The 27,706-nt window shown below is 43.3% G+C and overlaps 1 long non-coding RNA gene across 1 annotated transcript; it reads left to right on the top strand.

The window, feature by feature from the left end:
* On the top strand, positions 1-26,294 carry LOC119146104. The gene is made up of 3 exons (XR_005103641.1): positions 1-150; positions 15,660-15,760; positions 25,449-26,294. It is a non-coding gene; the product is annotated as an uncharacterized LOC119146104 (long non-coding RNA).
* Positions 26,295-27,706: the final 1,412 nt, after the last annotated feature.

The following is a 27,706-nucleotide window of genomic DNA, read 5'->3' as shown; positions in this document are numbered from 1 at the left end:
AGAGTGACTCAGAGCCAAGTCCTCAGCTGCAGAGAGGCGGTAAGATCCATGTGCTTGCAGGAAAGTGATCACTGATGCCAACAAGGCTTCCTGGCACAAATGGCATGTGTCCAGCTCGGCTGGTGCCTCCAGCCACAGGGAGCAGCTTTGGTGAGTGCCATGAGCCCCAAAGTAACTGTCTTTGATCCCATATTGCTTTGAGTCAGAGATCTCACACCCACTCAATACTACAGAAAGTAGATGGCAAAGAGTAGCACCTGTCATCTGCTATGGGTACAAAAGAGGATTTAAATGCATGAAGGTGAGAGACACTGTTTTGTAATTTTCTTTGTTCCTCTCAGCACATATCACAGTAAACAACATGAGTGCGGGGTTTATTCCTAAAATACTCTTTTCTGTGAAAATTGGTACATAATTGACCATGTCTGGCAGTTGGCCAACAACAAAGCCCACCTAGTTCCAGAGCTGAGGCCAGCTGAGCTCTGGACACAAGGGGTAGAAATAGTGAGCCAGAATACACGGCTGAATGACATAAGGATAAAATTTGCCTGGCTTTGGGCCTCAAGAAAAACATTTTAGGACCCAAGGGCCCAAATAACAAACAGACTTTCAGATACAGGTCTGCACGAGGACTTAAATCTTTAGAGTTAAACTAGAAGACATCCCTGACAACAAAAAAGATCAATGCTTATTCAGTGGATACTGGCAAAACATAAGGAATGGTTCCTCAGCTTGTATTGATTTTACTTCTTTCCCATTGGATATTGTGGCTACAGGTCTATGTGCCTTTACTTTATCATACATGCTCAATGTTCAATGTGCTTGGTTCTTGTCGTTGTCCTAGTCACTGTGTTGCCAGGAATTTCTATGTTTCTTTTGCGTGTTTTGCAGCTTGAGGAGCTTATACACATATGCGGGATTTAAGAGGGCTTTGTTTAAAAATTTTAGATGTAGTTTAAACAAATGTCTTGGACACTAAAAGTCTCAATAGCGTATTTTTTGAGCTCCAGGTGTTTTCCTGGGGGAGGTGGTGAAGAGTAGAGCTGATGTAGATATTATGAGGAAAAAAAATCAATAAATCTTCTAATCACAGAATGTTAGAAGTCCAAAGCCATCTTCATTTGGAACATCCACAGTATCACTGGAAATTAATAAAAATAAACAATCAAAAATTAAATTACTAAATTCTTATTTTAGTATTATTTGTATACTATTTATAACATATTTATAAATTACTAAAGTACTAAATTCATTAAGCCATTTAAGCCATAATAATACAGTGGGTTTGCCTTATAAAATGGGTGCAGCTTCCTGCAGTAGAAGCTGAATATTTGAAATCTTTGAACTGAGAGAAGGGGCTTTCATTGTTTTCCTGCTGACTTTAGGCCCCCGCACCATGTTCGTGACAAAACTAAAGCTTTAGGGCAAGAATCTCAAAGTGTCCTACCGAAGGGTCAGTATTTCCCCTTCACAGCTCTGGGAAGCGGGGATGTGGAGGAGTTGAGTCACTTGGCCAAGATCTCAGAGGTCAATAGCATTGCTAGGAATAGAAATGAGATCTTCTGGTTCTACTCATTTTTATGGATTTCTATATTGCCATTTTAGAAGGGGTTTAGCAATGTTTTCACTGCTTTTATAGCAGTGGAACGTGCTAAGAGAGCAGCCAAGACAACTTTATTCCACAGCACCTCTTAGCTGTGGTGCACCTGTGTTTAAGCCAATATAAAATCAAAAATAACAAAACCTAGCTTTTCAGTGCTTGATCTCAGATGCTTTAGTACTTTTTCATCTTTATGAGCCTTGAAGTGTCAGAGCTTGTGCACCCAAAGGGATAACTGAAAAGAGGTGGGCAAATGATGCAGAATGAAGTCCTATCACCTGCAGTAAGAGCTTTCACCAACTGAATTTCACAACTATGTTTTTACATTGAATGAATTATAGCACTGGTGAGTAGGACAGGAGCTAATCACAGATACCGGGCTAAGAAAGCTATCCTGGGGCAAGGAGTTGAAAACAATGGTATATATCAGCCTTAAAGATTAAGGGTTACTAACATAATTTTTTGTGTTAATCAGAGTTAGGTAGTGGAATCTGCCATGTTTACTTATGTGTGACAAGCTGTAGCTGAGCTGAAGACCCTAGAGCACTGTACAAAAGAATAATTGATATTTTTGCTTCACAAAAAAACAAGTTGAAACCTGAACCCTTTGGGAATCCAACATGTGTTTTGAAAAGGGGCTGAAGAGGTTACCCCCCACCACTGTCCCCTGCAGGTTGGGATAGGAGAGGAAAACAGGAAGTTTTATTCATCTTACTTTCTCGATTTTCCAAGTTACAGTCTCCAGCTGTTTCCATCAACCTTGTTTTCGGGGGGCGGGGGGGAGAAAGAAAAAAAAAAAAAAGAAAAAAAAGGACCTCTATAGAGTTCTTTAGCTTTCTTTAAAGTGGCTCTTTGTTGAAACCTGCATTGCATTTTTTTTAACAATTTCAGAGTAGTCTTCTTTCTTCTTTTCCCAAAACAAACATCTTTTACCCAGCTCCTCCTCAGCCTGAAAGAAAAGAAACAAAAGCAAAATGAAAAGAGTGGGCTGGGGGCAAAGGGAGAGGAATGGTGTCTACAGCAAGAAATGTGGCCACGCAATGTCAGACTTCGAGTGTTTGTCATAGGTGACAAGTGAAAACCAGCCAGCAGGAAAACAGCAAGGGTGCCTTCCACTTTGCCTAAAATCAACAGTATTTTACAGAATGTTCCCAGATAAAGACTGACTGCAGCACTTAGGTTTTAGGGCATTTGGGGCTGGTATTTATAAGTGGCATTCATCACATACTCTGTACCCCACTTGCAGGGTGAGTTCTCCCAAATATCTCCCTTCCCAGAAGTGTGTTAACCCACATGGACCGTAACATGTAGAAACTGGCTGCTTTCCTTCCTTGCCTCCTTTTGTATAGGAGCAGGGCCATAAACCCCTGCAAATGCTGGGGATCAATTAGCTGTCTCTGATGAGGCAGTTCAAATAGCTGTCACTGCCGTTCCTTCTTCTCTTTCTTTGCAGCTCGGGTGAGTGAGATTATTGGGTGTTTTTCATGGGTTGTCTGGAAGCAACTGTCTGAAATAGGGAGGGAAACTCTGTACAGGCGCATTTTGGTTTTGCAAGTCCAGCTCATGTTTCAGGACTGTGAGGTTGGAGGTAAAGCAGCAAATGATATTTATAGGCAACTAATAGTCCAGTGTAAGGCCAAATGATGAATACCCCTGGGTGAGAATTTTAATACAGTCTTTAGTGCTTTATCTTGTGCTTTGGTTTGTGTTTTTTTTTAATGCCTCCTGTTAGCATAACTATCATCAGTAAAGGGTGTTCAAACAATTGGAGGTATAATGCAAGGTTTTATACAACCAACTTTTATTCAAATTGGAGATAGACCTGTTCTTGTCTCCTGAAACATTTCCTGTTTTTCAGTCAGTTATAATTTTGTGAAACATTTACCATTCCAATGTTAAGGGTCTGCTTTGGACTGATTTCTCCTGGAAATTTTTGGTAAAGTTGCTAGTTGTTGCTGTGAATGAAGTGATGGGAAAAAAATTCTTTTGTTGACTAAAGATTTTCTGAAGGAAAAGTGAGGAGTTTCAAATCAAAATCCACAACTGGAACTTGAGGGGAGGAACTATGACTGGCTGAGTAGCTGTAGATCTGCCAAGGGTACTAAATCTATACAAGGAGCAATGGGACTGGTTTAGGGAAAACATGAGGATAAGGACCCAACATAGCTGAGAGATTAAGAGGTTGGTGGAGAAATAAGCCAGGCAGTCAAGGTGCATGTCCCAGCTCCCTGGAAGTGATCTCTAATGCCTATCATCATTTTTTGTCATGCCATTAGCCAAGCAGCAGAGACCTGTGCAGTGCATTTAAAGGCCCTGTCTACCTCCTTGGTAGCCCCTGTGAATGGCAGCACAAAGGAATTTGCTCCTTCTTGAAAAAACAAGCAAAATACTTGCCAACTGAATAAAATATTAAAGCTGAAAACTTTGGTACTTCTTGTGTTTATGCAGGTTGTCTTCCATGACAAGGCTCATTCTGTAAGCAGTATAGAAAGTTCTGGGAACTGATCATGATTATACAGTTAAAGACACTATAAGGCCCCTTCCCACTTCATTGGTCCCAGAAATGGGAAGCAGTGTAGAGAGCAAAACAGAATTTGGTAGGAGAGAATATGCCAAGGGAGTGATGTTCTAGCCTGGAGAACTGGATACCATCTCTTTTTCTGTCATGCAGCTCCCATGTGTTGATAGCTGAGTCACTCGAGCCAATCTTTTCAGAAGCTGTCAATAATTTTATATTGCTTTTATTCTTGGTGCAGGACTTGTAGGCGTGCTTAACTTTCACAGCCGCAGCTGAAGTCAGTGGGAACTGTGCTCTGAACATAAAACAGTATTCCAAAAATCCGATTCGGGGAATTTAAAATGGTGTCCAAGATAGTTATGTCTGGTCTTACTCTTCCCGGGACCCACCAGCTTTCAGCGTGAAGGGATGCTGCCAAGCCCCCTCGCTTTGAAGTGAAAATGTGAGGAAGTTCACTGTGAAGCTCTCTGTTATGAGGGAGCTGTGCTCAAAGAAAACCCCATATGAAAATGATGGATACCGTCTTCAAACCAGGTTTTGAACAGCATGTAGAAAATAAGACAAGCATAAGTTACGCTGAACTGCAAGAAGAAAACAAAAGGCAGAATAGCTCGCTTATCTTGTTAGCACACCACCCTTTCTGTGCAGTGGGGGTACACTAAAGGCATGTATGTATGTGTCTTGCCATCTACAAATTCCACCAAATTCTCATCTCACTAGCTGTATTCCGTGGATGTTTAGTAGTGTGTAAGGTGTATAAAGAGGGAAATAGACACTTCCCCCTGTTTAGTCAGCTTCCTAAATAGGAAGAGAGCAGCTTTTCCACTTCCACTGCAAAAAAAATCAGTCTTTCATTATTACAGCAAGTGGGCTCAGCCCTTTTCCCAGTCTAACAGTGCCAGCATTTCCTTAGGACCCACTCTGACAAAAACAAGACAAGCACAAGATGAGAAAAAAGCCACTCAAAAAAAGCATCCACCAGTGCTCTGCTCTGCGTTGGGGCTTCCTGCCCCATTACCTGACTGTTTCACTAGCGTTGCTGAAACCTTCGTGAACTGCAGCTCTGCCAGTGTTGCAGCAATAGGCACGTCAGAAACATAACTGACTGACTGCTGAGCTGTGTGTGCTTTTTTAGGGGTAAAAAGAGCAATAGTTTCTCTTTCCTGGATGACTGGGTATAAACTTATGTGAGCTGGGTAATATCCAAAACAAAAACCCTGGGTCATAAGGATTTTTCCAGCTACGAAGAGAAATTGGTGTTTTCTGAAATGAGGTTTCTCTGATGCAATTCCATTTAATTGCAAATAAAGTACAAAGCCCTCTTTTTCCTCACACAGCAAGAATTGCAGAGGAGGCATGGCCTCTGTTTACAGCTCAAGTCTATTTTCCATTAACACTTAGCATAAAAGCTCTTTTTCCCTTTTCTCTTAGCTTTTCTCAGAGGCACATTCCTGGCCCTTGTTATGTCTGTGTTGTTGGCTTTTTCCCTGCCACCATCTGTCTCTTCCTTTGATCTTTTTGTTTCTCTCTCATAGACACCCAACTGATCACAAAACAATGGCCAGTAAAACCCTTCCACCCATGTGTCTTGCAGGTGCCCTTGCTTTGGACAGTGACATGTGCCGTGGTTGGAAGGAAAGCTATGGTGGTTTCAGCTCTCAGGTCCCATGATAAACTTAACTGTTTCTTACAGCTGAGGGTTATAAAGGCAATGTTCACCCTGATTTAGAGAGATTTCCCCTCAAGTGCTAATGAAACTGTTGATGAGAAATTGGACTGTTTCTTAGCATTGAGAAACACAGAAAGCAGAGCACTGGAGGCTGTACCAGAGAACAAAGGTCCTTTCATCTTCTGGTTACAGTCTCTGTGCTTCATCTAGTTATAAACTTGATGTTCTTCCTCAAAGCTGTTGTGACTTAGAAGTTCGAAGAAATATACTTCATGCGTTTAAGCATTACCATACTCCTTTTCCGTTCATTGCAAGTTGTATTTATTGCCTAAGTATGAGTTGTCTGAGGAAAATAATATCTAGGTGTAATATATCGTTTCTTATCAGCTCTGCTTCTCATACGTGGCTCCTATGAGTTTATGCAGTGAATTATGGAATCACAGAAGTTCAACTAGCTTGGAGGCATCACCGAGGTTAAGTAGATTGATACCCTGAATGAAATAAAGACACTTTATAAAGAAAAAAGAGGCAGGCCACTGTCATAGGAGATTCTCCCCTAAGTGAACACGAAGGCCCAGCACGCAGACCCGGACCCTGCTTGCGTCCCTGGGGCCCGGGTTACAGCTGTGAAGGGGAACCCCGGTACAGCCCTCAGATTACTGTCCGTGATCGGTTTTTCAGCTGGGCAGCGAAGAAGTTGCAACAAGAAGTCTGAGGGCAATCAAGAGAAACTGCAGAGCAACTGGTTAATGGATCAGGAGCACAAGCAGCGTTCCCCTCTGGTCCTTCCAGTTGCAGGGAAGATGAGGGAAGAAACGAAAGAGCCAGCTCCGAGCCTGGTGTCACCAGCAGAATATTTTGGGGGTTGTGATCATGGGGTGGGTTTACATGACCCAGGCCTGCTGGCAACAGACGGGGTACACCTGTCTCAGAGAGGGCAAAGGATCTTTGCACAGGCATTAGCAGGGCTCGTTGAAAGAGCTTTAAACTACATTGAAGGGGGAAGAGGATAAACCCAGGCTTGCTAGAGATAAGCCTGGGGCAGCACACCGATGGTTGAGAGATGGTGTCCTAGCGAGGCCCTTTGGGGTCTGCCATTCAGTGGAGGCAGGGGATAGAGATCCATGAGACAGCAAAGACACAAGGGTTATTGATGTGTTAGAAACCATGGAAGGGCCTGAGAGGGTCACGTAGGAATTAGGCTTCTCCCTCCAAAAAGTGGCAGGATCATAACCCAGCTGAAGCGCACCTACACCAATGCATGCAGCATGGGCGACAAACTGGAGGGGCTGGAACCCATTGTGCAGCAGGAAACCTATGATATAGTTGCCATCATGAAAACATGGTGGGATGACTCACACAACTGAGTGCTGCAATGGATGGCCATAAACTCTTCACAAGGGACAGGCAAGGAACGAGAGGCAGTGGGTAGCCCTGTATGTCAGGGAGTGGTTTGATGTCTAGAGCTTGATGATGGTGACAGTAGGGTTGAGTGTTTAGGGTAGAATCAGGGGGGAAGGCCAACAAGGCAGATACCATGGTGGGAGTCTGTTGTAGACCACCCAACCAGGATGAAGCGAGAGATGAAGTATTCTGTAAGCATCTGGGAGAAGTCTCACAGTCACTAGTCCTTGTTCTTGTGAGGGACTTCAACTTACCAGATGTCTGCTGGAAATACAGTACACCAGAGAGGAAACAGTCTAGGACGGTTTACCTGGAGTGTGTGGAAGATAACTTTCTGACACAGCTGGCAAGGTACCCCAACTAGGGAAGGCGTCCCACTGGACCTGCTGTTTGTGAACAGAGAAGAACTTGTGGGTGATGTGATGGTTGGAGGCCATCTTGGGTATAGTGATCACAAAATGATGGAGTTTTTGATTCTCGGAGAAGTAAGAAGGGGGATCAGCAGAGCTGCTACCTTGGGTTTCCAGAGAGCAAACTTTGGCCTGTTTAGGAGCCTTGTTGACAAAGTCCCTTGGGAGGCAGTCCTGAAGGGCCAGGGGGTCCAGGAAAGCTGGACATTCTTCAAGAAAGCAGGCTGTCCCCATGTGCTGAAAGATGGGATGTCGGAGAGCAACACTGGCCTGGCTGAACAGCGAGCTTTGGCTGGAACTCAGGAAAAATGAAGAAGAGTTTGTGACCTTTGGAAGAAGGGGCAGGCAACTCAGGATGTTGTGAGGTTATGCAGGGAGAAAATTAAAAAGGTAAAAGCCCAGCTAGAACTTTATCTGGCTACTTCCGTAAAAGACAATAAAAAATGTTTCTATAAATACATTAGCAACAAAAGGAGGGCTAAAGAGAACCTCTATCCTTTATTGGATGCAGGGGGGAAACATAATGACAAAGGATGAAGGAAGGGCTGAGGTACTTGTGATTTCTTTATCTCAGTCTTGGAATAGCTGTTCTCCAGGTACCCAGCCCCCTGAGCTGAAAGCAGGGAGCAGAATGAAGCCCCCATACCAAGGGAAAATGTCATTGACCTGCTAGCTCACTTTTACATACCCATACAAGTCTATGGGGCTGGATGGGATCCACCCCAAAGGTACTGAGAGAGCTGGTGGAAGTGCTACACCGAGGCAATTCCAATCATTTGGTCAGCAGTTCCTGGCTAACTGGGAGGTCCCCATTGACTGAAAGTAGCAAATGTGATTCCCATCTATAGGAAGGGCCAGAAGGAGGATCTGGGGAACGTGCCAGGGTGGGTTATGGAGCCGCTCATCTGGAGTGCCATCACACAGCATGTATAAGACACCAGATGATCAGGCCCAGCCAGCATGGGTTTTATGAAAAACAGGTACTGCCTGACTAACTTGTTCTCCTCCTATGAAAACGTGACCTGCTTAGTGGATGAGGGAAAGGCTGTGGATGTTGTCTACCTGGACTTTAGTAAAGCCTTTGACACCATTTCCCACAGCATTCCCCTAGAGAAAGCAGTTGCTCATGGCTTGCGTGGGTGTGTGCTTTGGTGGGTAAAAACTGGCTGGGTGGCTGAGGCCCACGCACCAGCCCCCTGCAACACCACAGGCTTGGGGAAGAGTGGCTGGAAAGCTGCTCAGCAAAAAGAGGACCTGGCAGCGTTGGTTGGCAGAGAGCTGAGTATGAGCCAGCTGTGTACCTGGGTGGCCAAGAAGGCAAGAACACCCCAGCTTGTACCAGAAATGGTGTGGCCAGCAGGGACAAGGGCAAGTGATCGTCCCCCTGTGCTCAGCACTGGTGAGGACCCACATTGAATGCTGTGTTCAGTTTTGGGCCCTTTATGACAAGAAGGACATAGAGGTGCTGGAGCGTGTCCAGGGAAGGGCAACAAAGCTGGTGAAGGGTCTGGAGCACAAGTCCTATGAGGAGCGGCTGATGGAACTGGGGTTGTTTAGCCTGAAGAAAAAGAGGTTGAGGGGAAACGTGTGGCTCTCTACAGCTACCTGAAAGGAGGTTGTAGCTAGGTGGGGTGTTAGGTCCTCTTCTTCCAAGTAAGAAGCAATAGGACAAAAGGAGACGGCTTCAAGTTGTGCCAGGGGAGGTTTATAGTGGATATTAGGAAAAATTTCTTCACTGAAAGGGTTGTTAAGCATTGGAACAGGCTGCCAGGGAAGTGGTTGAGTCACATCCCTGGAGGTATTTAAAAGACATGTAGGTGTGGTGCTTAGGACATGGTTTAGTGGTGGACTTGGCAGTGTTAGGTTATGGTTGGACTCAATGACCTTAAATGTCCTTTCCAAACCTAAATGATTCTATGATTCTAAAAAAAACCTCCAAGGTCGAGCCTGAACCTCCCACGGTGTAGCATGTCCCTCTGCTTACAGGATCTGCCACTATGAAGAGTTTGACTGTCATCTTTATAACTCCCCTTCAAGTAGTAGTGTGCTATTGTTAGATTCCCTTTTAGGTTTTTAGTTTCTCAGGCTAAACAAGCCAGCTTCTCTGACCTGTCCTAGTACAACCTGCAATCTTGGCCCCTGACCATCTTGGTTAGCCTTCTCTCCAGTTTTGCAGTATCTCCTTTGGACTGGGAGCCCCCAAACTGGACCACAGGTGACACAGTATAGCAAATGCAGCCTGACGAGTGCTGAGTAGGGAGAAGAATAATAATTTAGTCCCATCTCTTTGCCATAGTCTTCCTCATGCAGCCCAGTATTAGGTTTGCTTTACACTGTTGGTGCATATTCAGCATGATGCCCACCGTGGTGCCCAGGTGGTTTCCAGCAGGGCTGCTCCATAGCCACTTGGTTGGACAAGCGTTGACTTGTTGGACAGCCTGTGTTGCTGTGAAAGACTACCCTGACCCAGGTGCAGAACTTCTTGTTGAACTTGGTAGGCTTTCCTAATGCCCAAGTTTCTCAATGTGCTTCTGGACTGAAACTCTATTGTTCAAGATGTTAAATTTAGTATTTGTCTGGAAACTTGCTGTGGGTGGATTCAGTCTCATCACCAAGGCTGTTGAACAAGCCACTAAACAGTAACAGCCCCAGTGCTGACTTCAGGGGGACTCTGCTTATTCCCAGCTGCCAACCAGCCACCGTGCCACTGATCACTACGCCTTAAGCCTGGTTCCCAGCCCAACTAACAATCTATTTGCCAGTGACAGAAGCTTATTCAATAGTTAATTACTCTTCTCCTTGTTAATTCAAATAATACTTTAGTCACTGCACTATCTGTATCCATTCCAGTTGTGAATTAGGTAAAGTGACTGTTGTGTACAGGTAAATTTTGCAAAGTTCCTTGCTGGGGTAAGCAAGGAGTAACCTGCACATGGCACTGTTCTGTTAATTTTTAAAATACAATGTGAAATGGTCAGCTCATTCTAGCAACAGCCATGAGTGAAGCCAAGTAAAGAATGCAGGGAAATCTTGTCTAAAGCTTACTGCAGTCTTTTGTTGAAACATCCCTGAGTTTTAGAAGTTTTCTATAGTAAAATATAGCAAAATGTGAGATTGTTTTGAAGACAAGATATAGAAAAGGCATTCTGTTACAGCACTAAGACAAATCAGTAATCTGAAAAGATTTTTTTGTACATTCCATGTACAGAAAGCATATGACAATTACCAAAATTAATTCTTCAGAAAAGTCAGTCTGTTAATAATCAGATTTTTCTTTGGACAAGCCTAGCATCCAATACTTTCATCTGAGTAGATTTAGCTGATTCTTTCTTTCCATTTAATTTTGAAAGTTTCAGCAGGCTTAGGTTTCTTATTTGAGACCAAAGCCATCCTGGCATTCATTTGCTTATATAAGAATCTCTCTTGATTGGAAAGAGCAAAACAAAATATAGAGATGTTAAAGGTTTCAAAGCATCTCTTTCAAATAGAGCTTTAATCCCACCGAGAGCTGATTCCTCACGTACAAATGGGGACAGTCAGAGGTACGTCTGTACTCCAGTACCTTTTATAAGCTCAGTGCTTAGGGGTGTGCTGGGTATTGGGCTTTTAGGCCAAACTCAGATATTTTAGCTAACAACTGGTTTTATTATTTTTCTGGTTTAGCAAATTTGGGTTCATCTAAAGTCCATGTTTTTCAAAAAGAACATTGTTAAATTGGAAGCATTTTGGAAGAAAGCTGCAGGAATGATTCAATGTGGGAAATTTTCCTTATGGTGAGAGATTAAGAAAAAGTTAACAGATCTCTACCTCAATCTCAAAATACTTATGCAAGGAAATTGTTTTTTGTGAGAATAAATTACTCAAGATTTATAACAGCAGAAGGAGATTTCAGCTCTGGAATCCAAACTCAGACAAAATCATGCTGAAAATATGATGCGTGTTTTCACTAGCAACATTCATATGATGAATCCTTATTACCGGATGTCTAGAAGTCAAGAATGAATGTCTTTCAAACCCTTGCACATTAGCAGCAGTGCATAGGGCCAGGTGCAGGAATTACTGGCAGAGGCTTTGGCCTGAACCATGCAGAAAATCAAACTAGTAAGGTAGTTGCTGGCAGCTTTTGCAGCCCAACCTTCCTGCTGCTGCCTTCACTTGTCCTTCTTCCTGCTTCTCACCACCTGTGTTCTCTCCTGCCACCAACAGCTGCTGCCTCTTCTCCTCCTTGCATTGCTTCCTCGTCAGCACCATCCTTCACTTCTGCTCTGACATTGCCTCCTCATCTCCCACAGTCCCAGTAGCCTCACAACCGACTTGGGCTATGCTATTGGCTTTTTTTTTTTTTTTTTTTAGTTGGAGTGCTACTCAGTAGTGCTCAGCAAGCTGTGGTGCAAGATGTCCCACGAGGCAGGCACACACCTTGCTGGCAGGAACAGGCAGCCCAGAAAATCACAAACAAGCTCTTCCCTGTCCATCTGACGGCACAGAACAGTCCTAACAGCAGGATTTAAACTACACCAGCACTTCTTGTAGCTCTTTTCTACCGTTGGTTTCAGTCTGCATCTGAACTATGTGTGGGGAATAGATTCTTGTTTGGTTCCAAGTTAGATACAAACAGGAGGATTATGGGCACATGTGGATTTCATAGGTAGGTGGCAACGGTATCTGTGGCTGAAGATCAGAGGAGGTGGTTTAGGCTTATTGCTATTTTTTCCAGCTTCCATGGCCATTTAGAAAACCCCACAAAACTACCTTTCAGAAATCTGTTTGTGGAAAAGAGGAGGAGTATCCAGGCACAGAAATACAATGTGTTCTGACATATCTAGTGCAAAGTAAGTGTTTGGGGTTTTTTTTTCTTTTATTTTAAACAATGACATTGAAAACAAATGGATACATGAAAAGAAACAGTACCCTCCCTGAGGTTTCAGCTTTAATAAACCACATTACAGAATCCTGGTCTTTCACCATATGGTGGGACCTGACACATCTTCAACATTTCCACCGTCTTTTTGGACAAAAAAAATCAAGAGTTAAGGAACTGGCAAAACAAATACATGACTGAAAATGTGTGTGTTATTAGCGAGAGTGCTTTTGGCAGGCATGTGTTTAGTGTGCCTGCTCTAGTGTTTTACTGGCGCTCTGCTGCTGTAAACAAATCTGAAAGGAGAGGAAGATTTAGAACCTAACTAACGAGCATGAATGCTACAGAAAGGAAATGAAGACGAATGGCTATTGACCCTGCTCTTGCTTATTAGGCAGCAATTAATTTTTCAACTGATAAAACTGCTTCATCCTATCAGATCCCCATGGTGGAATTAGACAGCCAATGCTTGAGGGCCTGTGTTTCCCAATAACACCCACAGGGCAAGCCTTTTCCAGCCATCCGTGAGCCTTGTCTGGCTCTCTCCACCTTGGATTCCTCTGCGGTGGCCTTAGGATCAGCCTTTCCCTTAATTGCCCATCTGGGTGACATTGAAGGATGTTGGCACTTTTGCTGGCTCTGCTTGGTTTTGAAATAGAGAAAGTGGAAGGCTGGGTCTCAGAGCCAAAACTCTATGAAAAGTGGATTTTCACCTCCAGAACAGCATTACAACTCATTTCCACTGTATAATGGAGGGCAATTATAACGTTGTGTATGCTTTGTCTGGAGTTGATTCTCCAGCTGTTGAAACAGTATCTTTTTAGGTTAAATTAAACGAAACTGTAGCCAGCATCAACATCAAGCTCCAAAAATGTAATGCTTAAATCTTTCAGGCCAGATGCTGATGTCCAAAACACTGCTGTGAATCTAGAGGAATTTCAGTTTTACGCTAATGTATGTGAGATCAAGGAGCTGGTTTTCAGCCAGTGATCTGCTTTCACAGGTGTGCCTTATTTTCAAGTGCCATCAAACTAACTTCTCCCCATCACTCTAAAGTTGTTGAAGATTAAAGGTAAACATTGCTGGTAAAAGAAGAAACATCAAAAAAACAAGGTGGAGAAAAAAAGCTACAACTTCCTAGTTAAATTCTAGTTATGGAAAGAACATTTCTGGGACATTTCCTTTTTTTTCAGTCACAGCAAACTCAAACTAAGCTGGCCGAGTACAATCAAATATTGCTGTTTCTTAACCAGAAAAACATTCACACAAGCTTTATGAAGAAAACTTGAAGAACTGTGTTTTGATCACTTTTCCCCCCTCCCCCCTTCATATGTAAATATTCAATTTTTATTAAAGACAACTGATATAAAGTTTGTTCCGTTGCACTCCCTGTTATCTTAGCCTGGCTTTGCTGTGAGCACTCCTTAGGGAACTTGGTGAGAAACCTTTGTATTGGGGGTTGGTTTTTTTTTTCAGTGCCAAAAACTCGGCAATTGAGGGGAGGGGAATGGAATTAAAATAAAATTCCTTAAACTGAAAAAAGTGTGTATGTGGATGGGAGGAGCGGGGGGCTCTGTTTTTCACCACTACACCTCAAAAATAGCTGAAGGAAATTTTCCAGCAATTTCCATATACCGTGCACAGTTCATCCCTGGACTGGGACCAAACATGGAAAGGATCATTCCCCACAGGAGAATTTGGGAGGGTTTAAAATAATATGTGAAAACAGAGAGCAGTAATGGAAATTTGCCCGTAAACAGAGCTCTTGCATCCTGTGTTGAATGAAATACTGCCTTAAGGAAGTACTTTTTCAGTACACAAGGGCATTTAAAGTTAAGTACCCAGGTAGTATTGTACCTCCCTCATGTCCTCTGGGTGCTCAGCCAGCCTGGAGTTCCTGCAGCCATGGGCTTGGCAGGTTTGCAGGCAGAGCTACACAATCCAGTCGTGATTCCCAGGCATGTGCTGGCTGCTGGAGCCATCCCAGGGAGACGCGTCTGAAGCATGATATAGCACTGTGAAAAATAGTGTGTTACGGCCTTGGCCTGCATTCACCATCCCAACTGGTTCACTGGCCAAGAGTCTCACTCCTTTCTTGCTGCCCAGTATTATGCTTGGGCACTACATGTGGGGACAGCAATGTTCCTAGTGATCATCACCTTTTGCAACAGGCGATTAGAGCTTCACTGCCATTTTACCCAGGCATGGTTAAAGGAGCGTAAATCCCATGTACAAAACAGTACTGGGCTAAGAAAGTACATTCATCTGTCCCCAGCCTGAAAATAAAGCCATCCACCTCAGTTGGGGGGACAGGGGGTGGGGGGGGTGGACGGGCACAAATACTTTTCTATGTTCTTTAAAGAAGAAAACCTATTTTCCTACTAGGACAAGGTTTTTATTAGTACAGTCTACATAATACAATTATGTATTTATGCACCAGCTTTTCCATTTTCTGTCATTTCAATAAAAGCAAGCAAACAATAGGATTACTTAAACAGTTCTTCCAAACAAGCTCCAGCATGTTGCAAGACAGCTTCGTGTTTTGCCTTGATGATTTGCTTTGCTTCTTAAACGATGAGATTCTTATCTGTTTCATAACATGAAGAAAAAGAGGAACTCATCCTCCCTCCTCATTCCTTTCCACCCCAAAATCTTTTCTTATCTTTTAATTTAACAACATGATATGAAATACACAAGACTTGAAACTGCAAGCATGGTCTCATTAGTTTCAGCGTGAATTATGCTTTGCAGGTCTGTATGTATAAATAGCAACTAAACCCAAAATGATTCCTGGGCCAAAACCCTTTAAGCAACAGAATGAATATGGTGGTCATAAAGCAAGCCAGGATAACATGGTATTAGAAATTCAAGCTGAAGTGCCCTTCCAAGTGCATTGAAAAATTCACATGTTAAAATAAATGACCTTCTAACTCATATATTCTGTTTTATTACCCTTCTAGTAGTGCCATACATAGATATCTTGGCTAACCTAACTCTTATTTTGTAGAGGCGCACATGCCAAGAAGAGCTGGCCAAGAGGAAAGTCTGCAGAGCAACTCTCCCCCATTCACAGGCAATACCCAGCCAGCTAGCGATCCGAATGATTCGTGTGCGAATGTGAATGGCTCTGCCCAGGACTAGTGCTCTGCTTGCAATATTCTTTTGCAAATGCTCAGCTGTTGCATATTTTCATATAGGGTCCCTCTTGCCTGGGATAAACAAACACAACAGCAAGCTCCAGAAGAAATAGGAAACCCAGACCAAAGAACGAGACCACACATCAAATAAACTCTTAACAGTAAGTAACAGGTCAAGATAGTATTTATTCTTCAAATGTTATTGTTTATTTGTATTGTAGCAGTGCTTAAAGGCCAAGGGTGCTTTGCACTAACCACTATTCGGGCCTAATAAAAAGCCTGAGCTTCAAGGACAGGCCCATCTGCCTCTACATTTACATTCTCTGGTTTTATATCACTCATTTGACTTTGGTATATCAAAGCTCTAGAGGAAATTTCATTCACCTTCCTTCCTTTCAGATCTGAAATCCCAAGAGCTCCAATTCAAATCTTCTCCTGTATATTTATTGCTTACTAAATGAGATACAGGAAAGGATTATAATTCAGGCTGCAAAATTCTGCCTTCAAAAGCTAGGAAATGCCAGATTAAATATGTAATAGCAGTTCAGTCCTCTTAGGTATTATATAGATTAAGATACAAAACATAATTTTTCTTTTCCCCTGGCAACCTTGCCTCATTCAGTGCTGGCAAACAAATCAATGAGCCATGGCTCAGTATTCTCTGTTATTCAGGTGGCTGAATGTATGTCATATGCCTCCTTCACTGCATACTGGTCAAAGTCTTGGGTGAGAACTGAACATTTAGTTTCTTGGTTTTCTGTGATGCTCTCTATTGGTGCATCTGAAGGCTTCATGAACATTTCTAAGTTTTTCTTCAGGAAATCCCTGGAAGTGATTCTGTTTTTACATTACAAGCAAAAAATGATGCGGGGGTTGGAACACTTTTCTTGCCAGATGGTGTCATGGGTGGTTGCTTGCCTCAGAAACAGAGGGATTGGGGAAACTGAGGTTGATTTCCAGGGTCTGGAGGCACGTGTGCCCTCAGAGTAGTCTTCTTGCTGTTCCCTGAAGCTTCTTCAAGTCTTCTCAAATCCCAGCTCTTTCCTCTCTTTGCTTCTGCAGTCTTCCTTCCTCAGGCATTTCTTCACAGTCCAAGGACCTTCAGTTTTTAAGTTTTCCTCTCTGAGCTGACAGCCCAAGTGACAAATCATCCTCCTCATCGCCCAGTCTCTCCCTCTCCCATTGTCATGGATGTACTTGGCATCTGCAGGAAAAAAACATGACTGGGATTTTGACAGGAGGGCTCCAGTGCCTCAAGGATTAGACCAGCTTTCCTGTAGTGCCACCAAGGTCCAGGACTGAAAGTGTATTTCATTGGCATCCAGCTACTACTCAAGCACAGGAATGGTCTACCTGCAGATATTCTTTTCTTCTTGTAAAATTCCTACCATTTCTAAAGGATGTCTTAGAACAAACTGCCAAAGGATCTTTTTTACTTTTCATTGTTATTAAAAAAAAATAAAAATTCTGTTGTGGTTTAATCCCAGCTAGCAACCAAACACCATGAAGCCACTCACCCACTCCCCCCACAGTGGGATGGGGGAGAGGACTGGAAGAGTAAAAGTGAGAAAACTAATGGGCTGAGATAAAGAGAGTTTAATAAGTAAGTAAAAGCCGTGCATGCAAGCAAAGCAAACCAAAGAATTAATTCACCACTTCCCGTAGGTAGGCAGGTGTTCAGCCATCTCCAGGAAAGCAGGGCTCCATCACACATAACGGTTACTTGGAAGACAAGTGCCATAATGCTGAATGTCCTCCCTTCCTTCTTCCCCCAGCTTATATACTCAGCATGACGTCATAAGGTCTGGAATATCCCTTTGTCTGGTTCAGGTCAGCTGTCCTGGCTGTGTCCTCTCCCAATTTCTTGTGCCACTCCAGCCCTCTTGCTGGCAGGGCCCAAGAAACTGAGAAGTCCTTGAATTTTGTAAATGTTACCCAGCAACAACCAAAAACATTGGTGTGCCATCAGCATTGTTCTTACACAAAATCCAAAACACAGCACTACACCAGCTACTAAGAAGAAAATTAACTCTATCCCAGCTAAACCAAGACAATTTCCTGGCCCTAAATTTCCTAATTTCCAGTGTCTACTCCAAGTGTTTTTGGGAAAAAAGAAAGGCAACTTCCAAGATCATTGCATGAGAATTGGAGATTCATCATCTGTGCTTGAGAGTGTTCTAGGTATTTGGTGTTCTGTGGTGATGCTGTTAAGATTCACTTGTTTCCCAATGCCGTTTCCATGGTAAGAAATACTTGGCTGGAGATTGGATATGTGATAGAGGAACAACAGTGGGAAGTCTGTCAGAGAGAGCCTTCCGTGCCTCCTGGGTATGTTGTAGCTCTAGTTACAGTCCAGCTTTAACATGTTTTTGGGGGGTTGTGGTGTTTGTTTTTTTTTTTTAATCTAGGAAAACATTGATGCAATCAAGTTGCAGATGAAGATAACATTGCATTAGAGCTGTATTTGTACCAAGAAATTCAGTGCTTCCTGTATCTTCTATAGGACAGGCTGGCCCAACAGTGCTTTGTAAGAAAGCAAGCATCAAAACGAGCGTTTAGAGAAATCCAAATCTTGTTGTGGAGTACCCCAGATTGTCATGCAACTCCTTGTTAAAGGAGCATGAAGAACAAGTAGTATCTGAAGCAAAAGTGAGGGATGAACCAACTGTAGGCTCTGGCTCTGGTTGCCCCGAGGTGGCCTCTTCTGTATCTCAGTGTCTGCCGGGTGCTGCTGAGCATCTTGGTGACTGGACTGCAGGCAGCATCATGGGCTGGCCAGAACAGCAAGAGAGCTCACATTGAGTCCATGGCTGTTCAACAGGTAGGCTCTGAGTCTGCTCATGCGTTTAGCAAGCGTTTGAGAAACATCCCTGAAACCTCAATTCTGCTCTGGATAGTTTCTTGTTGTAGAAAGAGTGCATTTTCAGAAAGGGGTGGCTGCCCCAGGAAATTCAGCATGCTGAGTTAATGCAATTGTTCACATTTGCTAAAATGTGAACAATTTTGAACACATTTGCTAAAATGTTCCAGTTGCTGAAAGTGAAAGTAGTATGACTTGAACCTGTTGGATACACTTATATTTCTTGGATTCAGTTATATTTGCTGTGCTAAAAACGCTTTGAAACCGTTACAGTTGTGACACAGTGTTTTAGATGAACAGCCAAGAGCCTACAGACCCCTTGGCTCCAGTGCTCTTCCTTCCCATCTCACCGCACAGGATCGAGCCCTTGCGTTACGTTGCTTGCACGTCGCACCCAGCACGCCCTGTCCCAGACCCACAAAGCGTTCAGTTCCCACACAGGAGAGACTTCAGAGGCGTTTCGGAGCGATCAGGTTTTCAATCCCGACGGCTGCCTTTTCCTCCCTGTGCGGCTGGACTTCAGTCGCCGTGTTCCCCTCCTCGCCCCCGCCCCGGGGCAGATTTTTGTGCCCCGGAGGGAGCAGCCTTGCTGCGGGTCCCGGCCGCCGCGGCTGCTGACAGCAGAGGGCAGCAAGAGACAAAGAGCGTTTCATAAACTGGGTAAACTGGGTCAGGTTCCACTTCCCGGCGTTGGCTCTCGGGATGCAGCGGCCCCGCCGCCAGCCCCCGGCCCGGAGCGGGGCGGCGAGCCGGCGGGTGGGGGGCTCGGCAGCCGCGGGGCGCGGGGTACGGGGGCTGTGCCGAGCGCGGGGCTTTGCCCGGGTACAGCAGCGCCATATGGCACTTCGGCATGCTCGTGTCGAAAGGCTACAAGGAGCTGAAATTAGCTACGGTTAGCTTTCACCGCGCGGCAACATGTATCGCGTAATTGAACCATGAATAAATGATTTCTTACATAATGATGAGCGCTGCTGGGTTGCATTCCTTGCCCCCTCTACTCTGCAAATCTCTGAAGAGGGATGTATGTTTGGAAAATATTTTGTACTGAAGGACAAAGCAGAAGGTCAATGCTACCATCTGATTTTTAACAACTGGTATTTTCTCTTCTACAGACTCATAGAAACGGATCATTTTGCTTGGTTAGCTAGTGGTTAAATAAACAAAACCTGGAGTAATGCAACTTTCCCTTCACTCTCCCGCCAGTATGTACCCTAAACAGGTCGTGTTGGTGGAAGGGGGAAACCCAGCTGCTGGTGTCCTCTCAGGTGACAGCACTTGCAAAACCGGCAGCCACATTTCCCGGAGGTGAGGGTAGCTGCTCACAAGTGTAGGAACTGCAACTGCCATCACAGTTCGTCTTCATGCCTACCTGTAAAGGAGCATGTTGGCAGCATGTAAACAATAATGTATATGGCCTTAGGCAGTCACAAATCAGCTCTGTGATCTGGCACAAGCAAGTGCCGTGGGGTGGCTCCTCTGCTTGCTTGCCCTGGCAGTGCCAGCAGCAATGTCCAGCTTGTACATCATCTTCACAAATGGTCTCATTACCTGAAAGGTGAGTGGCCCTAAGCTCTTCACATCATTAAGCTTGTCTGTTCAAATTATTGCTTTCATGGTGTACAAACATTTGCAAAATCCATTATAGTCTTCATGTTAGAGAGACCTCTTACACTAACAGAATAATCATGGAGGTTCCCTTCCACATAAAAGAAAGGAGTTGGGATCGTGGCCTTCTAAAGGTCTCTGTTTCTCCAATGTAGGGACAGAGATGCTTAAGGAAGCATAGCAAGTGGTTCCAATGGATTTGAGAACTGTGCATGGGGGGTGACAGAGGAGCAGATAAAATATGAAAAGCAATGTGAAGGGACCCTCACTTTAGATAAAATAAGTTTCAGAAGAAGAGAGCACTTTTGACTTGTTTGTGGTTTTAATTTCTTTTTAACATTGTAAAATAAGACAGAGCACTTTTGTTTAAGCATGCTGGCCTACTTTCACCGAAACTCAAGAAGTTCATCCTAGCTCAGATTCTCATCAATCAGTTCCTTCTATAGAAATCACAAGTGTGCTATAGTGCGTGTTTTATTTTTTGCAGCTGCCGTCAAGCAGTGTGCCCCTCTGCCAAGCATGGGGCCAAACCCTGGCATTTTTTCCTGCTACCACCAGCTGGCAAAGTGATAAGATGGTGCTCAGCATGACAGGGCACATTTTGATGGCATGCAGCAGACGAGACAGACTTCCAGTCTGGTGAAACTGTTCTTTATTTTAAAATTCTCATGTAATGTACTCCTAACCCTTATTTATTTTTTGTTTAAACATCTTCAGTTTGGACCATCTTCCGCATTAAGTCCATATTTCAATGTTAAATGAAATTCTTTGATAAAATTAATTGTATTCAGTGCTGCTATAACGCAAGAGCTGTAAAATGTAGAAGAGGGCCAGTTTCTGTCTAGAAGGTCTTCTAATATTTTATGTTATGCCACCCCCACCCCCACCCCCCCAATTTAGGAGCAAGATTTGGGCCTAAAATCCAGGACAGGCTCTATGTTGAAGTCAAAACAACGACAGTTTTTCTCTTAAACAGGCTGCTATTGGAGGCTGTGGTCACTTTTATTCCACGGTAATGAGCACCATACAAAAATCTCAGATGGACACCTCTTAACTTCAAGAGGCAAATATAATGAAATATTGGGTGGCAAACACCTCTGTTTAGTTTAGCTCTACATTCAGTACCATTGAGTGTTGTGGACTGGACAAGCGCCTTCCCAACCTAGCGGAATTGCCACTGGCACTGGGGAGACAGCCGTGCAGAGCAGCCCATTATCGCTCTCTAGGAGCTCTTAGAAATTTTTACATAATGATCTGCTAAGAAATGCCATGTATGATGACCTTTTTTTCAAGTTTAATATTGCTCTCAATTGAGAAATTTTCAAGTGGATTTTACAAGCATTCCATCTTCTAAGGGGAAAAAACACCCCAGCTGCAGTGTTTATTGACCAAAACCCCACATCACGGAAGCACGCTCCACTTTACATTATCCGTTGTAGTTATGATTTTCCAAAGACTTCTAGGATCTAAATAAATAGTGGAAATGAAATGTAATTTTAAAATAAAGAGAATTTCTAACATTAAAAGGTTCTAACATAAAACAGGTAATAGACTGATTCCTTCATCTTAGACAGTAGAAAGTGAATGCTTCTCATAAATTTGGAAATAAATTTGTGGGTTAAATTATATATCTGCTGAAGAAATCACATGTGTAGAGACTGAGGATGAAAAATTAACTCCTTGACCCAGTCCTGCTACTGAGCAGAATTCTGGCCATAGATGAATTTGCACAGAGTTTATCCCATTCCAATATTTTGTAGAAATCTGTCAAAAATACTGCAGGATGTATTTTGTCACACTGCCTCATTTCTCTGTTGATATTTTCCTTCATTTTTTTCATTCCTGTTTCCTTCCTGGAGTATTGCTGCATAGCAAAAGCCCCTACATGTTTGTTAGTGAGCTGGAAGAAGTGCAACATACCCTTGCCTTTAGGCATAACACACTAACATCATCCCATACAATTAACTGCTTACAAAACATTTCTTTCTCTCACTGTTCATAGCACATATTATGGATTACTTGCTGAAATTTGTCTTCTCACCTAGGGCAGGAATCTGCTGCTTGGTAGACTTCCAGAACATGTCACCCAGGCATCAAGATAGACTTACACTGCTTGCTTAGCACGAAAAGTCCTTTTCCCCACCTGGAATTTCACAGTGATTGATTTCCTGCAAAGCACCTCACTCCAAAGTGAATTAGGAATTGGACTCACCTCCTTCCTGCTTCAGGGACCACGCGTGTTTTAATAGCCAAATCCTTGTGCTAAGCTAAGTTTCTCCCCAAAGGGTCGGGCTAGGACCACTGGGCATGGCACTGTGGAGATGCAGCCACGAGTTCTAGTTGTAATCTTTCACTCACTTCCACACTATGTGGGCTTGACCAAATCATCTGGGGCAACATTTCTAAGCATTCTGTCATTTTGACATTTCCCACAATTGACATTTACTTAGTAAAGCCTTTCTTCTCTTGTCCCACCTCCCTGTGCAGGGCTGTTTTCAGAAGAAGTGGCCAGTGAATAGTGTAAGTGTCAATCAACAGCTCTGAAAACCAGGTCATAATTCACTGTTAATGCCCCCCTTCTAAGCAAGGCTGAAAGCCTCTTTCCTTACGTTAGCCTCAGTGGCCCAATCAGTGTCTTTTTTTCCAAAGCTATAATCTGTCTCCTAGCAAATTAAGTTGATTTCTACAGTAAAAGTGCCACAGTGTTGGTTCCCCAGCCCCCCCCCCCCCCCCCCGCAATCTGTTAACATCACAAGAACAGAAATTTCCAAACATTTGTCAGAGAAACACATTCTTCTTTTAACTATTTACCTCAGAAAAATGAATTAACTCTCCTAGATTTATTTTGTTAATGGTGCCTAGATACAGTGCTGTTGGGTACACTGGAAATTATCCTAAATAGAACTCTCCTGGAGAATTCATTTGGAAAATAACTGAATGATACTAAAAAGCTTTAGAGATGAAGATGCAACTGTCATCACAAACACTTCTTAATGGGCTCTATTTTAAGTATAAATATTTTGCATTTGGGCTAACACCTTCATGCTACATTTCAGTCTAATTGTTTTTAAAAGCAAACAGAAAATGCTTGAATAAAACTATGTAATGGGAATTGTGCAATTATTTAATGCATTTATTTATGTCAGCAGGTAAAGGGAATTTGAAGCATAAGAACACACATGCAGATGGCAAGGGAGGGACAATAAGTGTGACAGTCTGGCACATGGGTAGGCGTACAATACTTGAAAGGCATTCCCAGAACCTCAGTATTATAAAATTTGGCACTGTTTTGTGACCCAGGTGCGTAACTGATAATGAGTCTTGTAAGATTTGTCTCTTGGGGTGAGAAGACAATGTGGGATCTAGACACCTTCTGTGATGCAGAACCTGCAAAATGAGCATGGGACAGATCAAACAGGGGAGTATTTCTTCACTGAGAAAAGTTCCCAGTCTGTTCAACCAGTGATGGAGACTCACCCAGGCTGCTGTGTTTGGACCCCAAACTATGGACCTGCCTTTCACTATGTTACCTTTCTTTCTCCCAGCAGACACCAATACACACTTTTTCTTGGACCTTCCCAGCATTCTCCCTAGTCATTCCTGTATGCCTACTTTCATGTACATGCTTGTTTATGATTTATAGCTTTTGTGACACAAGGGTTTCTAAAGCAGGTTTTTATTTCAACAGCCTGAGATCAGTAAGGATTTAGACAAAACAGCAGGCTACTTGCATGTCCAGTCCCATTTTTCTCAAAACACGATATGGCTCTTTGGATTAAAGCTGTCCTGCTTAGCCATGGAAACCAGCTTCAGCAAAGGTCCGCCTGAGTGATCTGCCAGCTAGTCACCATCTTGACGGGGCACGATTTTTTCCTTTCTGTCCTCCCTCTTTGTCTCTTCCATGGGAACACGAAATTATCAAGAGTTTCTGTGAGTCTCTGTTGCTGACTTAGTACTGGGTTGTGTAATTTTTCTTGGCATTTCTTGGGTGTTATAGAACAGCCTGAAGCTATTTCACAATCAGCATCATCTAAAAAAAAACCTGACTGTAGAAACACATTGACATTCACAAATCAATCACAGCTAGCCCTTAATCCTAAAGCTCTCTATCAGTGTTTTTACAGGATGACATGCTGCATCTATTTGTGTCTGGTGCATCTTTGCTGCCTTTGTTCTCTGGTGTTTCTGACTCTTTTCGTGGATACCTTATACTCTTCAGAAGAAAAGCCATGAGTTTTCCTTGGGAGACCCATACCTGCTTTGCGCTTTTTGGGAAATGTTGGCACGTGCCTGTTTTTGGCAAACTCAAACTTTGTTTCAGCTGCCTGGTTTTGAAGTGGACTTCCATGGCTCTTAGAAATTCTGCAGTTCTTATAATTGTAGCAGTAGCTCTTCCTATGGTGAGATCTCTTTCATTATTTTCAAATCCCATCTACTCTTATATGAGCAGGTTTGAATCAAGGGGTGAAGTGCTGAGGGTTACAGGCATTGCTTTGTATATTTTACAGTCAACAGTGCATAGTTCAGTCTTGAGGCAGTTGTTTTTGGATATCCCCTCAACTGGATTGTTTAATCACTGCCATGTGCCCTAAATTCCACTGATGCAAAATGGAACTGCAAGGTTTGCCATCTGTTGCTCTGTCAGTGTCTCGAAGAAGCCAGACACTAGAAAGAGAAAACTATTAGGAAAACGTTCTTTTCCTGCTTTAAAATCTATGCAATTCACATTGCATCTTGTGAGAAAAAGAATTTTTTTGATGAATGCTTTGAAAAATCCCAAGATTAAGTATTAAATATTGAAATTTCTCTTTCTTCCTTTCCTCTCAAAATACATATTGCCACAGAGAACTGGGGATCAGTGTGCTCTTTGGGATGCAAGACCATTGTTTTGGAAAGTAAAACACTGGGGCAATTCACAAGGCATTTTAGGCGAAGCTCTTTGGCTCCCACATGGCATTCCAGTGCAGGCAGTGAGCTGTGGGGAGCATACCAGGTAATTCATACCCAAAAGAATTCAAAAGGGAGGCAGAAAAAGCTATTCTTCCGAAAAGCAGAAGTTCAGATCCTAAAATAAAAGAAGGAAAGTATGCAAACAGGATTTGCCTGTAGAGCAAATGACATGCCTTGGGTATGCTATGGGGTTTGTCCCATGGCCCATCTGCGTTACAAGGCAGTGTAACGCCCAGATTATGGCATGCATTCATAGGCCTTTTCAAATACTTAAATGTCCTCGATGCTGTAACAATGAGACAAATGCACAGACATACCTCTCACACTGTTCCATGCCATTTAGGTGAAGCTAATCCTTTTACAGTCGAGATTGTAAATAGCTTCCAACCAAAAGCCTAATTTAGGTATCAACATTTCATTCTCTGTTTATACAGAGCCTGGTGCAACGACATCCTGATCCATGAGTGGACTTCTTTAGCAATACTGCAATATGATTAACAGATCTTTCCTTTTGTGCCAAGAATGGTATGGGGCCAAAGGAAAATGGCAGAATACAAGAAAAAAAATGCCTATGGAGAAAGAAGAGGAATCCAGAGTGTGCCTACTCTTTGTGTTGTGGTGATTAGATTTCTACTGATGTAAGTGGTTTTGAATTAAGCAGTTGGTGGTCGATATAAAAACGTAGTCAGAGAGATGGAAATAATTATTTTAAAACCCTAGATGGTTATGCTGCAAGATGATTTCTCTTACAAGTCTCTGTTTTTATGGATTTATGACTGCGTGAAGGAAAGTTCTTCCACATCTGAACCTTACAAGCTTGGCACTTTTGCTGCTGAAGTCTTGATTTCACATCTGTATGTAGTCCTACAGCACTGAGTGGATCCCCTTCTGGGTGTGGAGATATACTTCGTTGGACCATGGGAAAATATCTGTATTTAGTAGGTGATGCTCCAGATGTATTAGAACCTCGTGGTTTAGGATGAGACAGACCTTTCCAAAAGAAGCATGTACTAAAGGTCAAAGTCTTGTCTACAAAAACACATCTGAAAGCTCCAAGCTGTTGACCCATACAACCAGCTTGATAGAAAATGCTACAAGCAGTCACTGGAGGAAGATGAGAAGCTTCTGCCAGACACCAGATGAAAGCAGGCTAGCTCTTCAGGCAAAGCATACACTTTTATAAACATTTAGTCAAGTGTTACTGTTTTCAGTCACAGCTGCTTGGGTAACTCCCTATAACCCTCATAATTATTTTCTGTCTTTCTGAAGAAGTCAGTAAGGAAAAAAGTGGTGGGTTGTGGGTTTTTTGGGGGGGTGGGTGGGAGTGGGGTTTTTTTGGGGTTTTTTTTTGTAAATAAAATAATGTCTTAATCTGTCATTTCCAAATCCAGTGCCCTCTATGCTGAAACTTCGAAAGTATGCATTTATTTGTTTGCTTTGCATTCTGGCTACACACACGGCTGACATTATTCTCTTTCTAGTTTTAAATTGTGAATCACATTTTGCCCCTCCTATCTCAACCCATGCTCCAGGAACTGACTGATTCCATAGAGATCAAGAAGAAAAAGTAGCTCAACAGTTTGTGACTCTATATAAGGAACTTCAAAAATTTTACCTATTTGTTTTCATGTTAGTCCAAAGACTTTAGGCTGAAGCTTTTCAGACCTTAGAGATTAAATTGTATGCCCCATGGTAAAAGCAGATGAGATCCCTGATCCTTGTCAGTATAAGCTGAAGAAAATTCCTCTCTGATCCCAAATCTAACACAGCTGCACTCTGACCAGATCAGTAAGACATACTGCAGGTTTTAACTGTCAGTACTGCTTTATTACATCCCTTGGAGTGAGGGGACAGTCTGACACACTAAGCCACGTTCATGGCATTTTCAGTCCACGCTGTACCGAGCCCAGTGTGGTGGGATCCTGGTCTATGTCTGGGACTCCTTATCAAGTAGCTCAGTCATTGTGTATCACAAAAATGCCTTCCTGAGCCCTGCAGGAGGCCGGCAGAGGCCTTGAACCTAGACCTCTGATTTTGACCACTGATTTATTATAGCACTGGGAACGTCAGGGACAGGGTATGGCCAAGCTGGGGAGGGGGTCTGTGACAGAGGGAGTCATGGCCATTTGGAGGAGAGGCCGTAGGCGAGTACACTGGCCCTCCAGCCCTCACTCTATCCACTGGAGTCTTTCCTCAGAGCAGATTAGCCTCATCCTCTGGAGCAATGTCTGATTTCATGTTGAACCCTGCTAGGGTGAGGTCCCAGCAGAGGTGCCCTTGGGAATGTGGGACAGGTAGAGGGCTGGCTGATCTCTGATTGCTGGGGCTGCAGGATGCCAGAGTTCTCTGTAGCAGCATCTAAGGACCTGTCTGAATGCTCTGGAGCATCTCAAAATACCACTTGCTGTAGAGGAATTATAGAGGAATGAAGGCAGGTTAGTTAACATTGATAATATACAGCTGTGGGCTGGCTTCAGGGGCGGTGGGTTGGCTGACGTGGGTAAGGTGCAGCTGTGGCTGGTTCCTGCTAAGTAGTTAAATGGCTCTAAGGGGGATGGAAGAGGAGCTTTAGATGAAGAGAGATCTGGAAGAAGCAGAGGGAGGAGATGTGTGCCTCAGATGTAGGTGTGATAAGGAGAGGCCCCGGGTGAAGCAGGGGGCTTGGGGGAGGCGAGTCTGGCTGGAAGAGGAG

Source organism: Falco rusticolus, chromosome 1 (genome assembly GCF_015220075.1).
Source record: "Falco rusticolus isolate bFalRus1 chromosome 1, bFalRus1.pri, whole genome shotgun sequence".
Classification (NCBI taxonomy): Eukaryota; Metazoa; Chordata; class Aves; order Falconiformes; family Falconidae; genus Falco; species Falco rusticolus.
This window is presented reverse-complemented; position numbering and strand designations above follow the sequence as displayed.